The sequence below is a fragment of the Coenobita brevimanus genome, chromosome 74, assembly GCF_032717465.1.
Source record: "Coenobita brevimanus isolate Jiangsu-jjx chromosome 74, ASM3271746v2, whole genome shotgun sequence".
Taxonomy (NCBI): domain Eukaryota; kingdom Metazoa; phylum Arthropoda; class Malacostraca; order Decapoda; family Coenobitidae; genus Coenobita; species Coenobita brevimanus.
The window spans coordinates 27,099,183-27,119,369 of NC_137027.1; positions in this window are offsets into that span (position 1 = coordinate 27,099,183).

Below are 20,187 nucleotides of genomic sequence, written 5' to 3' on the forward strand. Positions count from 1 at the left end.
TCTGGAAAGAGGTGCAGAAATATGAAGTATTAGCGGAAAGAAGTATGAAGGTGTGAAGGATGCAGATGGTAGATTATTAATCCATGGGGATGAAGTAAGGACGAGATGGAAAGAATATTTTGAAAGCCTGCTGGATAGGAATAGAGAGAGCAGAGCCAATGTAAACATGACTGGTTTTGGGGGTGAGCAGAGAAGGAATGCAGTGCCAGGAAACGTGACATGCAAGTGAAGAGCGCTCTGAAGTGGCTGAAAAATGGAAAGCAGCTGGGGTTGATGAGGTGTATGCAGAGATGATTAAGTGTAGTGAAGAAAGCGGAATGAAGTGCTTGTCGGAGATATATAAGAAGGCATGGATGATTGAACCTGTGCCAGCAGCAAGGAAGAGGGCTGTGATTGTATCCCTTTACAAAATAAAGGTGAGTAAAGTGAGTGCAAGAATTACTGTGGCATAAGTTTACTGAGTATGTTGGGAAGATATACGGAAGAATTATTATAGAGAAAGTAAGAGAGATATCAGAAGTCCTAGTGAGTGATGAACAGGGTGGTTTTTGGAGTGGCAGAGGATGTGTGGATCAAATATCTGCAGTGGAGAAAGCTTGTGAGGAAGACTGTAAGGTGTTTTTGCCATTCATGGATTTGGAAAATGCATATGACAAAATAGACAGAGAAGGACTGTGGAAGGTTTTGTGCTTGTACGGTGTAGATGGTAAGCTGCTAGGTGCTGTAGAGTTTTTATGATAGTAGTGTACCATGTGTAAGGGTTAATGGGCATCTACAGTAAGTGAATGGTTCACGATCGATGTGGGCGTGCGACATGGTTGTTCACATATATATATATATATATATATATATATATATATATATATATATATATATATATATATATATATATATATATATATATATATATATATATAAGGATGAGGTGATAAGAGAAGTAAAAACCCGAGTAATGAAGAGGGGGATGGCGTTGGTAATGAATGGTGATGGGGTGAATGTCTCAACTTTGTTGTATGCTGATGATGCAGTACTACTCGCAAATACCGACAGGAACTTTGTAGACTAGTGCAGAGTTTTGCTGATGTCTGTGAGTGTCGTGCCTTGAGAGTAAATGTAAAAAAAAAAAAAAAGTAATGGTTATTGAGAGAGAAGGTGACTCCCAGTGTGATGTTACAGTGAATGGAGATAGACGAATTAGTGAGGAAGTTCAAATGCCTTGGTACAGTGACAGAAAAAAAGAGGAAAATGTGCAAATGAAGTGGAAAGTAGAGTGACAGAAGGAAGGAAAGTAGCTGGTGCAATGAAGGCCTTAATAAGAAACAGAGGCGTGAGTGTTCCAGCTGCACGAGGCCTACATGAAGGAGTGTTAGCGCCAGCTTTAACATATGGATGTCTGACTATAATACGGGCTAGGCATTAATATTTAATGTATTAAACTTCTGCTGGTGTGAAGCAATATTTTCGGGTGCTCCAGCACTATTGAAAATATGGAATTTTGATTTATTAATATGCTAGTTCTCAAAATCTTTATATCTGCAGATATTTCAAAATAACAGACATGAACTTGAACAGCTTACTGGCCAATGCAATCTGCCAGTCTTTATACCCTCTTAGCTGATTCTTTCAGATGCACAGCTCTCAGTTTAGCTTTAAAATTATAAAGATAATCCAGAGCTCTTCAAGAGGAGGTGCTGTGTGTCGAGCTCCGCCCATACCCTTCCAACCACCCATCCTTGAGCATGATTTTGGCCTGATTACATTCTCTTCCTGTTTATACTTTGGAGTGAGCTGTACTCTCAAAAGTTTGTATCTTGGCAGGTGATTCAAATCTTCATCTTATGTATCCATTTCGTGCCTAATACTCGCAGACCTTCAATGATGCATCAGCCACTTCTTAAATCATCCTTTTCTCTGCTTCAGGATGGCATGAAAATTTCTCAAATGTCATTCTACTCGTGTTGACAATGTGGATTTCAATATCTCTTCTACCATTTGTCTTGTTAGTAGTTGCTCAGTGATTTAGCTTTGCTGCCAGTCAATTAGTTCAATGTAGTCCTTAGCATTAAAATTAAGAGAAGGCACTTTAGACGAATGTGGAAGTGTGCTTGGAAAACTTTGAATGGAATGAGAGAGTGTTTCTGATTGGAGATATGAGTGGAAAAGTAGGGAATGTGAAGGTGGGTGGAGTAGTTGGTGAGTCGGGTGTGCCTGCAGAAATTGATGAGAATGGCAGTGCTTTAGTGGACATTTGTGCCGGGAGGGGGGTTGGTGATAGCTAATACCCTCTTCAGGCACAAAATAACCCATAGGTATATGTGGCGAATGATGAAAAGGGTGGATGGTGAACTGAATCAAAGGAAGGCAATGATTGATTATGTGTGTGTGGATGAAAGGATGAGAAGATGTGTAATGGATGCAAGAGTATATAGAGGTTGGGGGAGTGGACTTTCGGATACCACTGCTTGGTGGTGGTCAGAATCAAAGTCCAAACAAAATGGAGAAATAGGAGAAGGGAAGGGCGGAAGTAATTCTTCAAAGGAGGGTAGAAAAGTTACAAGAGGATGGGAAAAAAAAAGGCAAAATATAAGAGGGAAATGGAGGAACGACTGGGTAAATATAGATTAGAGCAGATGGGGGACGTGGAAGGTGTGTGCAAGATATTCACAGAGGAAATCTGTGCAGCATGTGAGGTGGTGCGTGGTGTGAAGAGAAGATGAAAGGGGATGCAGGGAACAGCACTGTGGAATGAAGAGGTGAGACAGGCTGTGGCACAAAAGAAGAATGCATACAGTGAGTTGGTGAGAAACAGGGACGTTGAAGAAGCTGTGAGACGGAAGAGAGAGTTATATGTAGAGAGGAACAGTGAGGGGAAAAGATTAGTAAGAGAGAGTAAGAAGAGAGTGGATGAGCAATATGGAAGGAATTTGAGTGTAAAGTGGAGGGAATGTAAGAAAATGTTCTGGAGAGAGGTAAAGAGAGTTAGACAGGGTGCCAATGAAGTTAGTTGGGGAGTGAAATATAAAAATGGTAGATTGCTAGTGGAGAAGTGAGAAAAAGTGAGCAGCTGGAGAGAACACTTTAATGAATTCCTGAACATAGAGAATGAAAGTAGTGCAAGTATAAGTGGCTGGCTGGGAGAAGGAGGGACGTGAGAAGAGAGGAAGAAATCAGTAGGATGGAAATTGAGAAAGCAATGAAGAAACTTACAATGGGGAAAGCCCCAGGAATTGATGGAGTGTGTGGTGAAATGCTGAAGCTTGGGGGAGAGATAGTATCAGAGTGGATGTGGAAGGTGTGCAGATAGGCCTGGGAGGAAGGTAGAGTCCCAGAGGACTGGAAGTCAGGTATAATTATTCCCCTGTATAAAGGAAATGGGGAAAAAGATGTGTGTGGTAATCATAGGGGCATTTGCCTTCTTAATATAATAGGAAAAGTGTATGGTAGGACACTTATTGACAAAGCTGGGGAAATAATACAGGAATTACCTGGAGAAGAACAGGGAGGTTTTAGGAAGGGAAGAGGTTGTGTAGATCACACATTCATTCTTAGATCTTTAGTGGAAAAGTTTCTATAGAAGGGAAAGAAGTTATAAGCGGCCTTCATGGATTTGGAGAAAGCATATGACAGAGTGGGTAGACAAGGATTGTGGAAGGTATTAAGAATATAATTTATAGAGTAGATGGGAAGCTGATGATGGCCGTGAAGAGTATGTATGTGGGTGCCAAGGCTGCAGTGTGTGTGGACAGTGAACTGAGAAAATTTTTCTATTTGAAAGTTGGATTGAAACAAGGATGTGTCATGTCTCCATGGTTGTTCAATCTGTACATGGATTGGGTTATAAAAGAGATACTGGGTAGGGCAGTGGATGTTTGAGCGGCCTTAGTGAGAGAAGGCAGTGTGTGGAAACTCCCTGTTGTTGTTTGCAGATGATACTGTGTTCTTAAGTGAAGACGAAGGGGAGCTGCAAGACTTGGTGGTTGAGTTTGGGAGACTGAGTAAGAAACGGAATCTAAAGGTGAATGTAGGAAAGAGTAAAGTGATGGTCTTCGAGAGAAATCAAGTCAGTGAATGCACAGTGAGATTGGATGGGGAGGAGATGGAGAATGTGAGTGCGTTTTATGTACTTAGGTAGTGTGATGAGTAAGGATGGAAATTTAGAGGGTGAAGTGCTTGAAAGTGTGTAGCAGGTTGCTAGTTTCTTGAATGTAGTGATAATAAACAAGGAAGTGAGCATGGAAGTGGAAAAACTACGACATGACAGTATTGTGATACCAACTCTAACATATGATAGTGGGAGCTTGGACCTTGTTGGAGGGTCACAAGTAAAGAGTGCGAGCAGTGGAAATGAGTTATTTGAGAGGAGCATGTGGAGTCACATGGAGAGACAGATTGACAAATGAGGAAGTGAAAGACAGTTGTGGTGTGGATGTGGATGTGAAAGGAAGTGTTAGGAGAAACACACTAAGGTGGTTTGGCCATGTGGAGAGGATGGAGAGTGAGAGACTGACGAAGAGAGTGTATATGAGTGAGGTGGAATGGGGAAAGAGAGAAAGGGGGAGGCCAAGGATGAGATGAAGGAATGGAGTGGAGAGGTATTTGAGAGAGGGGTGTGTGAGCTGGGAGCAGTGCAGTGAAATGGCGTTGGACAGGGCGATGTTGGAGGCTATTTGTTTGTGGCCATCCCTTATGGGATTAATGCGTCTGGCAATAGATAGGTAGGTACATAGACTTTAGAATATCTAAGTTTTTTCATTGTTCATCTGCCTGGTCTTCTTTATTCTTCTCCAAGCTAGCTTTCTTATGGCACTGCTGTTATCATCAGACATTGACACTAGAATGTTTTCTGGATGCCCAAAGAAGGCATTTCTTTGAAATACAGGATGGACAATATAATGCACTTCATCACACAAATGTTCGTATGAGCTCAATTATCTTGAGTCCATCTTTTGGATCTATGGAAGATGGACTTTGCTTAACTTAGAACCACATTGGTACATAAATTCTCATTATGTATAATACAATGCTCAGGAGCTTCATTAAGAGATTCTCAGTTGAAAGGTATAGACGAAGTAACCGATTAGTTGTAGTTACCGAATAGGAGTGAACCATCTTTCCTGGTATATGATGAGCCAGAACCGGAGGACAAAATTCCTTTGTGATTGCCTGATGAATTTCAAGTAAGTATTTCTGGCCTGTGCTAAGATCCGTACATCCCACAACTCGTCCTTCAGCATCAGTTTTATCAAATGCTACAAGGGGTTGGCTCACACAGCCAGATGTTTTTCCATCAGTCTCTTCAAATAACTGGCACAGTGGCAGTTCATCTCCATGGAGTCGACATATCAAATGGTGAGCTGGATTATCAAGCTTCAACTCTCTTAGCCTTATGCACCTCCTTTTTCTCCATTGTTGACTACTGTGTCATAATAACCAACTGCAGTAAAGTTTTTCAGATCAATATGATTTTCGTCAGCATATTCAAACAACCCTTTACTTACTCCATATGCTGATCCACATTTCACAGTGTAATGATCCATGTATTCCGATCAAGTTCCTGTAATAGAGTTATATGTTCTTCCTGCACTTTTTTTTTTCTATAGTATATTATTTCCCCTTTTTTCCTTGAGTTATTGTCATATCCTTTTGGCTATCAAAATAAATGCCAGTAATAGGTGTTTGCTCTTTATCCTTGACTACTGATGATTTCTACTTTTGCCCAGCGCTTCTAATTTTGCTTATATATACAACTTCAGATGTATCCCGGGTTGAAACAGCTCCTATATCATGTAAAAGAGGACTAACAATAAGTGTTGCAGCTCGGTCTGACTCATCAGCCCTATCACAAGCATTTGCAAGTATTTGTAGATGTTTAATTTTCGTTCTCTTTGGTGAAGTTGCATTCTTCTTTTGAAGTATTCTCTTATACTGGTTCCGGATATGTATCATCTTCATCTATAACCTCTGACATGCTCTCCCTTCTGGATGATGTGTCACATTCATCAATATTACTGGCCTTTTTGTACAATTTGTAGGGGAAAATCAAGCATTGTTCTCTTTGTTATTTTTTTTTTTTAAGACAGTGTCAAATCCACTCTGTCATTAGCCATTTTCCTGTCATTCATCTGATCTAACAGGAAAATACGTTCTTCCTTTGGAACTTTTTTTTTCTTATGCACAAGAGCAGTTTGATAGCGCTTTACACTTGCAGGCATTAATGTCAAAAAGTGTTTATGCTTCACATGAAAATTTGTGCATGGTAAGCTTTAGAGTCTTCTCTGCATTTATGCAGTTTCAGAACAGTGTGATATTTTGCATGGTAACTCTTTAACATTACTTCAATACGATGATTTGACACAATTAGGACAGAAGGAATATTCCAAGTGATTTTTAGTTTGTCAACTGTATATTTTGCAATTTCCGATACTGAGGAATCCTTATTTGTGTTTTTCTTCAAAGAAAGTCTCACATAAAATTAGTATTTCATAACACTCTCGTATGTTGGTAGCTGTCAATTCCATAATTCCCCCTATCCAATAATAGGGCACATGACTGACGTTCTGGTTGTTTTTCCTTTCATTGCCATCTTAGTTTTTTCAAGTCTGGAACCAAAAAATATGTCAGTTTGTAATAAACTCATCGTAAATGCAAGTATGCTTTACAAAAAATATTGAAGTAGTAGATCAGGCAAACAGAACGCGAACATAACACCACCTGATATGAAGTGAAGGTCAGCACTGGGTTCCAGCCATGGTGCAACCCAGCCTGAGTCATTTTTACGTAGAAAACGACTTTATTTAGCAATAAATGATACATTTTAATTCCTTTACAGAGGTTTTCTTTTCATTTACATTTGCCATAAATCTCATGGAAATAGAGGAAGAAATATGATTTTCATGTAATTTTTCCAAATATTTGATAGGCTTGGGGCACCTGAAGAGATATATTTATAAATTTGAAATTTATACTATTTATTATTCTTTCACACCCCCACATTTCCCGCACTATTACAGTAAAATCATCAGAAATCGAATTTTTGATCCACCCTAATGGTGTGGCATGAAAATGGAAAGTCAGGACTGAGAGCAGTGGAGATGGGACTGCTGAGGAATGTTTGTGGAGTACAAAGAGTGGATAGGATACGAAATAATGTGATTCGTGAAAGATGTGGAGTAAGGAAGTCTGTGGACACCATAATCAAAGACAGTGCACTGAGGTGCTATGGTCATGTGGAGATAATGGATGATAATTGAGTGGTGAAAAAGGCATATCTGAGCGAATTCGAAGGAGGGAGGAAGCGAGGTAGACCAAGGAGAAGGTGTAGAGATATGGTTGATGAGTGTGTGAGGAAGAGAGGTTTGGAAGTCGGTGAGGCTAGGGAACCGACAGGAGATCGAGCTGGCTGGATGAATATTGTGAGGAGAAGCACATGATCAGGGATTTAGCACCCCTTTTTAACGTCACAGCGTCCGGACTGACTCTACTGGATACATTTTTGTGAAGCTACGTACGTGGTGAATGTCTTTGACGTATCAGATAGAGCCAGTATTCCGGGGGCTTGATGGTGAGTGAATGGAAACGTGGCCCATTGGATTGGGCAAATCTGGGCTGTCTGGACATTGCTACTCCTCACACTGCCCTAGGGTGGGAAAGGAGGTCCGGATGATGATAATGAAAAATAATGATAATAATACTAATGATAATAATAATAATAATCTAGCTATCTGTTCCCAGACGCCTTAATCCCGTAAGGTGTGGCCACAAACAAATCGCCTCAATGTCGCCCTGTCCCCCGCCATTTCACTGCCTTGCTTTCAGCTCACACCCCCTCTCTAATATACCTCTCAACTCCATCCCTCCACCTGATCCTAGGCCTTACCCTCTTGTCCCCCTCTCTCCATCTCACTCACATACACCCTCCTCGCCAGTCACTTGTCTTATATCCTCTCCACATGGCCAAACCACATCAATGTGCTTCTCCTAACGCTTCCTATCACATCCACATCCACACCACAATGCTCCTTCACTTCCTCATTTGTCAGTCTGTCTATCCATGTGACTGCACATGCTCCTCTCAGATAACTCATTTTCGCTGCTCTCACCCTTTAACATGTCTCCCTCCAACAAGGTCCAGGCTTCACTTTAGTACGTAAGGGTTTTATCACAGTAATGTCATGCAGTAACTTTTTCACTGCCCTGCTCACTTCCCTGTTTCTTATCACATCACCGCTCTAAAAAAACCAACAACATTTCTTCCTTGTTGTACCCTTTCAAGCACTTCACCCTCTAAACTTCCATCCTTACTCAACTCACTACCCAAGTACTTAAATGCACTCACATTATCCACATCCTCCTCATCCAGCCTCACTATACCTTCACTGACTTCATTTCTCTAGAAGACCTTAACTTTAGTCTTCCCTACATATTCACCTTTAGATTCCATTTCTCACACACTCTCCCAGACTCATCCACCAAGCTGTGCAGCTCCTCTTTGTCTTCATTTAGCAACACAGTATCATCTGCAACCAACAGTACAGGGAGTTCCCACACACTGCCCTCTCTCATAAGGGCCGCTCCAACATCCACTGCCCTACCTTGTATCTCTTTTATAACCCCATCCATATACAGACTGAACAATCATCGAGACATGACACATCCCTATTTCAATCCAACCTTCAAATAGAAAAATTCTCTCAGTTCACTGTCCACACACACTGCAGCCTTAGTACCCTCATTTATACTCTTAATGTCATTCAGCAACTTCCCATTTACTCCCTATATTCGTAAAACTTATCATTATTCTTGTCTAGCCACCCTGCCATATGCTTTCTCCAAATCTATGACGGCCGCATGTAACTTCTTTCCCTTCTCTAGAAACTCTTCCGCTAAAGACCTAAGAATGAGTATCTGATCTACACAACCTCTTCCCTTCCTAAAACCTCCCTGTTCTGCTCCAACCAATTACTCTGTTATTTCCCAAACTCTGTCAATAGGAATCCCACCATATGCCCATATGATTACCACACACTTCTTTTTCCCCTTTCCCTTCGTACAGGGAAATAAGTATACCAAACTTCCAATCCTCCGAGACTTTACCCTCCTCCCAGGCCAATCTGCACATCTTCCACATGGTACTACTGCTATCGCACCCTCATTCTTCAGCATTTCACTACGCACTCCATCAATTCCTGAGACTTTCCCCAGTGTGACTTTCTTCATTGCTTCCTTAACTTCCATTGTACTGATTTCTTCTTTTCTTCTCACATCCCTCCTTCTCCCAGGCATTCCCAAGCCACTTATATTCACATTACTTTCATTCTCTGTGTTCAACAATTCCTTAAAGCGCTCTCTCAAGTTACTCATTTTTTCTCCCTTCTCCACTAGTAATCTACCATTTGTATCTTTCACTCCCCGACTAACTTCTTTAACACCCTGTCTACTCTCTTTACCTCTTTTCAGAAAATTTTCTTATATTCCCTCCACTTTACACTTAAATTCCTTCAAAATTGCTCATCCACTTTCTTTTTACTCTCTCTTACTAATCTTTTCCCCTCTCTATTCCCCTCTACATAAAACTCTCTTTTCCGTCTCTCAACTTCTTCGACACCCCTGTTTCTCATCCACTCACTGTATGCTTTCTTCTTTTGTGCCACAGCCTGTCTCACCTTTTCATTCCACAGTGCTTTTCCCTGCATCCCTTTTCGTCTTCTCTTCACACCAAACACCACTTAACATGATGCACAAATTCCTTCTGTGAATATCTCACACACCTTCCACATCCCCAATATGCTCTAATCTATATTTTTACCCAGTCGCCCCTCCACTTTCCTCTTATATTACGCCTTTTTTCCATCCTCTTATAGCTTTTCTACCCTCCTTTGAAGAACTACTTCCTCCCGTTCTTCCCTTCTCCTAATTCTCCATCTTACTTGGATCTTGATTCTGACCACCACCAAGTGGTGGTCCGAAAGTCCACTCCCCCAACCACTATATACTCATGCATCCATTACACACCTCATCCTTTCATCCACACACACACACATAATCCATAAAGCTTTCCGTTCATTTAGTTCACCATCCACCCTTCTCATAACTCGTCATGTATACCTGTGGATCATTTTGTGCCTGAAGAGGGTATTGGCTATCACTAACCCCCTCCCGGCACTGATGTCCAGTACAGCACTGTCATTCTCATCCATTACTGCAAGCACACCCCAATCATCAACTACTCCATCCACCTTCACATTCCCTACTTTTCCATTCATATCTGCAATCAAAAACACTTTTTCATTCCTTTCAGTCGTTTCCATGCATGCTTCCACATTTGTCCAGAACTCTTTCACTTATTCTTCTTTTTTTTTTTTATTCAGTCACCTCGAAATCGAAAACAATCAATAATCCCACCACACACACACACACACACACACACACACACACACACACACACACACAAACGTACCCTACACGTCCCTAAACCACACACTAACATCCAGTGGCCTTCAAGACTCGCAACACCCCTCCAGTAGCCAATTATTCCTCATATTACATATCCGTATCCTCTTTTATATATTCCTGATGCAAACCATATAGATATAAAAACGATATATATAGCAGAAGCAAAATGAGTGGTGAAAGGTGCAAAATAAATCACCTAGGAAGAGGTGTTAAGGAGCCACATGTGTTACCTGGAATCACTTGGCCAAAATGGTAATCAAACTGAACTTCGAAAAAGTTTAATTTGAAGTACATAAATTTCCTTTTTAAAACTATTTATAATTATTTCCTACTCATAATCTTTTATTTTTGGTGCGTGATGTATATAATCGTTTTTATTAGTTGTAGTAAAGACAATAAATTGATTAAATATTTATCTTTATCTATCTGTCTGTTTATTTGTCTCTTTATTTATCTGTCTTTTGTTCTAACTGTTTATATATCTGTCTGTTTATCTATCTGTGTCTGTTTATCTATATCTGTCTGTCTGTTTATCTATTCATCTATCTATCTGTCTCTATACGAGGATTATCTGTATCTTTCTGTATACGAGGAGTAGACTGTAGCACCAGTCGTGCAGGGCAGTACTCCCAAGGTGGATGGAAAACTGATGACAGGGAGAGTGGAGCTCCAGTTTCATCAGCTCTCGGGAATAGCTCCTGACCATCTCCCTTTGCTGAACTTTTCAGTGTATCAGTAACACAGAGAGTAGGCCAGCATGCTCTCCAGTACAAGTTTCTCCAGCTGTCAACACCAAACAACAGGCACACTACACACCACACTTCTTTTCAGTATTCTAGAAAAAGTGGCATCCAATAGCGTAGCCTCTGGGTCACGAGGGAGGGAGAGGGGAGAGCATAAATTCCCCCACCATCCACCACTTCTCCCGGTGATGACTCAACGAGCTGCCTGAAACCACTGTCTGACTCACTTTTCATTTCTGCAACATTCGCGGCCTTTCCTCTAATTTTCTATCAGTTCAGTACCACCTCACCTCCTCTAAACCTCACCTTCTCTTCTTAATTGAGACTCAGCTGTCTGAGGCAACTAATAGCAAACCCTTTCTGTATACTCCTACCTTCTCTATACTCATTTCAAAGCGAAAGGAGCCTGTTGTGTATATGTACGAAACGACTTAACTTGCTCTTGTGTTCCTGAGCTTGATTTTTCTGAATTCTCTACTCTCTGTCTTCGGCTTTCCTGTCATTCTTTGACTAGATATATCTGTGCTGTTTACTTATCTCCTAATTCTACCATGAAAAATTCTTCAACTACCGTATTTCTACAATGGAACACATTATATCCGTTTCTCCTTTCATTGAAATCTCCATTCTAGGATATTTCAATGGTCACTGCCACCCTTAGCTCTCCTTTCCTTTCGCTGATCCACCTGGGGAACAAACCTACATCTTTTCTATCCTTAATGACCTAGAGCAGCTTGTACAGAACCCTACCCGTATCCCTGACCGCCCTGGGGAGAGTTCCAACATACATGATCTATTCCTTACAACTAATCCTTCTGCTTACACTGTTAATCTTTCTTCTCCTTTGGGCTCCTCCGACCACAACCTTATTATATACCTTAACCTGCCCTATCGCTCCAGTACAGCCTGTGGACCCTCCAAAGAAACGTCGATGGTGGCATTTTGGAACTGCGATTAGGAGGCCCTCAGGTAGTACTTCTTTGACTTTCCCTGGAATGATTTTTGCTTCCATGGCCGGGAGCAGTCTCAATGTCCCTCGCGCATTACAGAATTTATTCTCTCGGGCATGGAGGCATACATTCCTGTCTCATATCCTTTGACTAATGCAAGAAAGCTTTGGTTAATCACACTTGTTCTAATGCTGTCCACAACAAGGAGGCCTATAAAAGGTACCGCAGCCAACCCATCCCTGAATCACATCTTTTTTATGTTTCTGCCGGGAATCGTCCAAAGTCTGTTCTTTGCTCTGCCAAAAATAATTTCATCCGTACTAAATGCTCCCAACTCTCCAACTCGAATTCTTCCCGCTCCTTCTGGCACCTTGCCAAAAACTTTTCAAACAACTTTACCTCATCATCATTCCCTCCATTTTTTTTTTTTTTTTACTCTGATGGCTCTGTAGCTTTTTCTTCTACTGATAAAACAAATCTCTTCACTCAGACTTTCTCCTCCAATTCCACCTTCGACGATTCTGGTGCTGTTCCTCCATCACTTCCCCCCACTGACTTCCTCATGGCTGACATTAGAATTTCTTCAGCTGATATATTTTCTGCCATCACTGGCCCCAATACTAACAAGGCATATGGGCCTGATGGGATCCCTCCTGTTGTCCTCAATAACTGTGTTTGTGTGTCAACACCCTGCCTAGGTAAACTCTTTCACATTTGTCTATCAAGTTGTACCTTTCCTTCTTGCTGGATAATTTGCTCTCATTCATCCAGTCCCAAAGAAAGATGACCATTCCCAAACCTATAACTATCACTCAATTGCCTTAATATCCTCCATTTCAAAACTTCTCGAGTTTATTCTTAACAGAAAAATGTTTAAGCATATCACCTATCAAAGCCTTCTTTCTGATCGTCAGTATGGGTTCCGTCAGGGAAGCTCCACTGGCGATCATCTCACCTATTTTTCAGACTCCTGGTCATCCTCCTTTCGGGACTTTGGCGAAAGCTTTGCCATTGCTCTTGACATCTCAAAGGTTTTCGATTGAGGCGGTGGCTCAATCGGTAGAGAGGTGGCCTGCAGTCCTAACGGACCAGGGTTCGAATCCCGGCTGGGGCAGGGAACAGTTTAAGGATTTGAATTTCATTAAATCAGGCTTTACTGATCTACCAGAAGACCCGCCGACATGTCATAAAAATACCCCCGCTAATACCAATACACCAGTCCTGTATGAGACAGCCCTAGCATGTATTCAATATGGACGGTGGGTGTTAGCGCCGAAGTGGTGACATGTAGAGGTGTATGGTACGTAGGAGGACTGCTGGCCCTTGATAGCAGGCTGTGAAGCCTATGCCCAGAGTCGGACACATTTAAAAAAAAAAAAAATTAATTTCCAAACTGGCCTCTTACAGTTTCTATCCTTCTATCTGTGCCATCATCTATAGCTTCCTTTCTGGTCGTTCTATAGCTGCTGATGTAGACGGCCATTGTTCATCTCCTAGATCTATCAACAGTGGTGTTTCTCAGGGCTCTGTCCTATCACCAATTCTCTTCCTTTTATTCATCAATGATCTTTTAAGCTGTGCATCTAACCCTATCAACTCATATGCTGATTCCACCCTTCACCTTTCTATTCGGTTCCTGCAATGTCCATCTCAGCAGTGACTTCAACGATCAAAGGATGAAGGTATGGTTCGTATCTCTGACAGGGTTAAAAATAATCTTGCTGTTTTTAATGCATCAAAGATTACACCTATCAACCCGACAAAATCGTCCCACTAATGTTTAATAATACCCAGATCAATCCAGCATTATCCTTGAACATGCTTGGGGTTTCATTCACTCGGGACTTACCTTGGAAAGATCATATTACACCTCTTGTAAAATCTGCTTCCAAGAGCCGACTTCGTACCTTGTTCACCTCTGCACAGTTGTTGACTTTATACACTGGTTTTATTCGCCCCTGTTTAGAGAACAACTCTCATGTGTTGGGAGGCTCCCAACATACAGCTCTTCTCAACTGGGTAGAGTCAAAGGCATTTCGTCTCATTAACTCACTTCCTCTTACTGGCTCACTTCAACCTGTCTCTTCGATGCACTGTTGCATCATTGTCACACTTCTATCACTCCTTCAATGGTCACTGCTCCTCTGAACTGCCTGGTTGAATCCCTCCACCTCTAAGGCGGGTGCGTAGCACCCGTCTAGCAACAAACTCTCATCGCTTTTCTGTCCAACTCTCTAAGCAAGAGTTAGCCGATACTCCCAGTCCTTCATTTATGCAACAGGGCAACGTTGGATCTGTGTCCCTCTGTCTGTATTTCCTACTTCCTGTGATCTCCAGTCTTTGAAACTCAGTGTGTCGAGGCATCTCGAAATGAGTGGATCTTGAATTTGCCTCTTTTGTATATATATATATATATATATATATATATATATATATATTGTTACATAGCCTATGATTTCATCATCCTTTGTGTAATTCTAACGTACAGTGTGCTGCCTGTTTGATCACGGGCGTGTTCTGCCTCATTCCCCCCCTTCTACCGTTATAGTAGAGTAAGTCGTCCTTTCTGTTGTTCAGTGCGGGATTGTCAACTCTTTGTCCCCATGGCTTCATTTGCACGTCCTTCTTACAAGTAGTATCAAGCTCTGCCGGCCCCTATATAATGAGCTCAGTCTCTACATTCATTGCCACTTAGATCTGCTCCTCATTTTGTTCGCATCTCTGTCCTCCCCTATACAGTTATTATTATTGTGAGTTTCTCAGGAAGTCTCCAACCATCTAGCAGTTGTGTGTAATTTGAGTATAACTGTTATTGCATTTTTTCTTGTACTGTGTAGCGTAAGGTGTTGATTTGTATGCCTAGTGAGTTTTTGTAATTCATGTTGTCAGCCATTGTTAATAATATTTTGTATCTGTAATAATATATCTGGCATTCACTGAGTATTATCTGGTATCTTATTTTAACAGGGCTGACTTAGATAAATTTACTCCTGCTAATTTCGTGTTAATAGAGGCTATTGCAGTTAACCATATATTTAACCTGTTTTTTTGCCATTACATTATCCTTATGAGTCCTGAATGTTTTGTTGTTAGTTTGAGCTTTAAACTTTAACTTGTAATTTTACCTAACTCTTTTGTTTTGAACCTGGAACTTTACGGGACAATAGTGACATTTAGTATTCTCACTTAAAGTGTACATTATCTTTCTCTGTTCCGTAACATAAATTTGGCGACCTCTCATCAGGATATTCAGGATATTATCATAAGGATATTGCTTGATATTTTGTGATTGTGATTTGTTCGTGATGTCTTCTATTACTGCACTTGATGAAGCCAAAGATTTTTTGTCAAATGTGCAAACAGTGTTGGATGTAGAAAACAGAACAAAGAATGAACTTAAGCTTGTTGCTCAACAATTGGGAATTGCTGTTCGCTCTCATCATTCTGAAGATCAAATTGTTGACATGATTAATGAAAGCTTGTTTAATGTAACTTCTCCAAATGAGCAAACGCAGATTGAATTAGCTAAGTTACAGCTAGCCCTGCAGGAGTCTCGTGCTAAGGAGGCGGAGGCTTGTATTCGGGAGGCACAGATACACGCACAAGTTGAACTTGCTAGGATTCACGCAGACCATTAGTATCGAATGAACCAATGTGGAACTGGATCATCTAGCTCTGATGATTTTGATGTGGCTAAAAATGTTAAACTTGTCCCTCCTTTTAATGAATCTGATTTAACAAAGTATTTTCAGTTGTTTGAGAGGGTAGCTACAGGTTTTAATTGGCCCAAAAAGTATTGGCCAGTACTCCTTCAAACTGTTCTCACCGGTTAAGCTCAAGCAACTTATGCATCGTTGCCTCAGGATCAATCTGATAATTATGATGTAGTTAAGAGCTTGATTCTTAAGGCCTATGAGCTTGTTCCTGAAGCCTATAGAGTAAAATTTAGGACAACTTACAAGCAAGATACGCAATCCCATGTTGAGTATGCAAAAATCAAAGAAGATCTGTTAGAGCAGTGGTTAAATTCTAAGAATGTGGATTCTGATTTCGGTAAATTTAAGCAGATGATTTTGCTGGAGGACTTCAAGAAGTGTGTTAGTAAAGATGTAAGCCTATATCTTGATGAGAGAAGAATAGATAATTTGTCTGATGCTGCAGTTTTAGCTGATGAATATGTTCTCACTCACAAGAGATATTCTAGAGAAAAAGGGAAAGCTGAGAGTAAGTACGTTGCCTTTACTCAGAGTACAGGTAACAGGAGAGAGAATAAAGATGATGTTTCTCAGGAAGTAAATACCAGCTTCACCTCTAGATTTCAGAAAAGTAAATGTACTTATTGTATTAAGCTTGGTCATACTACGGAGAAATGTTTCAGGAGACAGCGTGATGTGAACAAAAAGGGGTTTTTAAATATTCAGTCAATTGGTCTAGTGTCCACTCTTGAGAGTTCCCAGAATTCTTTAACTGAGTTAACTGAACCTGCTTTGAGGGGTAACTTAAATTCTCATGATGGAGCTCCTCTTTTGAGCAGTAACGTGGGTGACACTCTCAAGAGTTCATGTGCTAATTTCCTGTCTGATGGTTTTGTCAGTCCTTTGGACAGTAATGACAGGAAATCAGTTAAAATATATCGTGATACAGGTGCTTGCCAATCCCTTATGCTGACCAGTGTTCTTGGCTCTAATGTTAATTCCTCTGATGAAACTGTAATCTTACACGGTGTTGGGAATAATTACTTCTCAGTCCCTCTGTGCAGAGTGGATTTAGAGTCTGGTTTTGCTAATGGTTCCGTTATGGTTGGGTTGGTTGAGACACTCCCAATGTCAGGTGTAACTTTCTTACTTGGAAATGATATTGGTGGAAGTCAAGTGTGTCCAGCTCCTCAGTTGTCTAGTGAGCCAATGGCTGCGGCCCAGGATTGTGATGTCCCTGATGTGTTCCCTGCATGTGCTGTCACTAGGGCTAAGTCTAATGTTACTGGTGATTTAGAGGATAATGATGATGATGATGTTATCCTAGCTGACACTTTTCTCGCTAATTTGGACCACTCACCAGATGAGGCAGTACCCCTTAGTGTTGATAATTTGTCTCATCAAGAGTTGGTTGAGTTGCAGGTTGCTGACCCTGAGTTGAAAGGTCTAGCTAACTCTGCTTGCAGTGAGGAAGAGTCAGCTGGTGCTTCTACTTGTTATTATATAAAGTCAGGAGTACTTATGAGGAAGTGGAGACCCCCAACAGCATCAGCCGACTGTGAATGGGAGGTTGTACATCAAGTTGTCATCCCTCGTGTTTGTAGGCAGGATATCATTAGAGTGGCTTATGATTCCAGTTTGGCAGGACACCTTGGAGTGAGGAAGACTGTGGCACTCAATTTGAAACACTTCTACTGGCCAGGTATCTTCAGGGATGTTTCCTGGTATTGTAAGTCTTGTCACACCTGTCAAGTTGTGGGGAAGTGTAATCAGACCGAAAAGGTTGCACCTCTAGTTCTCATTCCTCCCTTTGAGGCGCCTTTCACCCGTGTGTTTGTGGATATTGTGGGCCCTCTTCCTAAGACTTCTTCAGGATTTTCTTATGTGTTGACCCTGATTGATATGGCTACTCGTTATCCTGAAGCCATTCCACTTAGAAATATCTCAGCAAAGAACGTGGTTAAGGAAATGCTAGGGTTCTTCTCAAAGTTTGGTCTGCCCAAGGAGGTACAGTCAGACTGGGGAAGTAATTTCATGTCAAACGTATTCAAGCAGTCTCTGAAAGAGTTGGGCATCACCCAGATCATGTCTTCAGCATACCATCCCCAGACCCAAGGAGCGTTGGAGAGATATCATCAAACACTCAAATCGATCCTCAAGAAATACTGTTTGGAACATCAGAAAGACTGGGATAAAGGTCTTCCATTCGTTGTGTTTGCTGCAAGAGAATCTCCAAATGAATCACTGGGCTTCTCACCTTTTGAACTACTGTTTGGCCATGAAGTAAGAGGATCCCTTAAGTTACTCAAGGAATGCTGGCTGTCAGAGGAAGATGACGTCAACCTGCTGGAGTATGTGATGAAGTTCAAAGAGCGGCTGTCCACTGCTTTACAGCTGGCAAGAGAGAATTTAGGAGCTGCTCAGGAGAAGATGAAGACTTGGTATGATAAGAAGTCCAGGTTACGCCACTTTCAGCCAGGAGATCAGGTTTTGATTCTGCTACCAGTTCATGGGTAACCTCTTCAAGCCAAGTTTAGTGGTCCTTATTTCGTGGAGAAGAAACTCATTGATGTCAACTATGTCATCGCCACATCAGATCGTAGAAAGAACAAGCAACTATGTCACATCAACATGCTAAATTTATATCACAGGCGGGACGAAAATAATCCAGTCTGCACTGTAGCTGTTCCACCCGAGTCTGCAAGTGAAGTTCTCCCATGCAGTATGAGCCTGAGTGATAGTTTGAGGAAGAATCCTGATATCATGAATGATCTCCAGACTAAGCTTTCTCATCTACCTCCCGAGGAAAGGCAGGAGTTTTCGGCATTACTGCAGGAGTACCCACAAGTGTTCCGTGCCACTCCAGGAAGAACCACTGTGTTGATGCATGATGTCGATGTTGGAGACGCAAAGCCAATTAAACTGCCTCCTTACCGTGTGAACCCAGTGAAAGTTCCTCTCATCCAGAAGGAGCTTGGCTACCTGTTGGACCACAAGATGATTGAGCCCTGTCAGAGAGAGTGGAGTTCTCCTGTCACTCTAGTCCCTAAGCCAGGTGGGTCACAGCGGCTTTGCATCGACTACAGACGTGTTAATCAGATAACCAAAACAGACACTTACCCTCTCCCTCACGTGGAAGATTGCATAGACAAGATCGGAAAGGCTAAGTACATAAGTAAGTTTGATTTGTTAAAGGGATACTGGCAAGTACCTATGACTGAGCGTGCTAGGGAGATCTCATGTTTTGTAACACTTGGAAAGACTTTTGCATGTTCTGTAATGCCATATGGTATGAAGAATGCACCATCCACATTTCAGAAGCTCATGAATGTTGTAACAGAGGGTTTGGCAGGGAGTGTTGTTTATATTGATGATGTATTAATCTTCAGTGACAACTGGAAAGATCACCTATGCCATGTCAGTGAATTGCTTGAGCGTTTGGTTCATGCTAATCTTGTAGCTAATTTATCAAAATGTGAGTTTGGTCAAGCTAAAGTTCGGTACCTTGGGTATGTGGTTGGTGATGGACATGTTGCACCACCAGGAGCTGGGGTTCAGGTTATAGGTGGTCTTCCCAGACCTAGGAGTGGGAAGGAGCTACAAAGATTTTTGGGAATGGTAGGTTTTTACCGGAGATTTGTTCTTAACTTTTCAATTCTTGTATCACCACTTACAGACCTCCTGAAAAAGGGAGTTAAATTTGTCTGGACCGATAACTGTGAATCCTCTTTCAACAAACTTAAAGCTATCCTATTAAGTCAGCCAGTGCTCGCTACTCCAAATTTTGCTAAGCCTTTTAACCCGCCCCGTCCCGACGACATATGGGTACGTCACCACGATTTGCATTTGCCAGTCCTGGCGTCGTACCAGTATGTCGTGCAATTGCAATGTGCATAATTTCGACAATTTTCAAATTTTGCGCTTGATTTGCGGTACGTACCCTCGCCTGACCTTCCCCTACCATCCACCAGGCGGGGACACTCGGCGACCCCGCGCGACCCGCGCTAGCCCGCCACTCGTCCACTCACCTGGTAGCCATGGTCCTGCTCAGACATGGCTAAGAGAGGTCTCTCAGAGAGCGAAATTCAAGTCGCCCTGGACACCTTTACCGGCGACAGTGATTCCCCACTGGATGACGAGGAGATGGACAAGGATTATGTGCAGCCAGAGGAGGAAGAAACCACCAGCAGTGACGAGGAAGTTCCGTCACCAAGGAAGCGGCAGTACGTGACTTACCGTGCTGCTAGAGAGGGGCAGGAGGCAAAGAAGGCACGTGGTATGTCATATCCCTATCCCCAGCGTGCCTTGGAAGCAGAATTCGAGGTCGAGGACGAGGACGAGGACGAG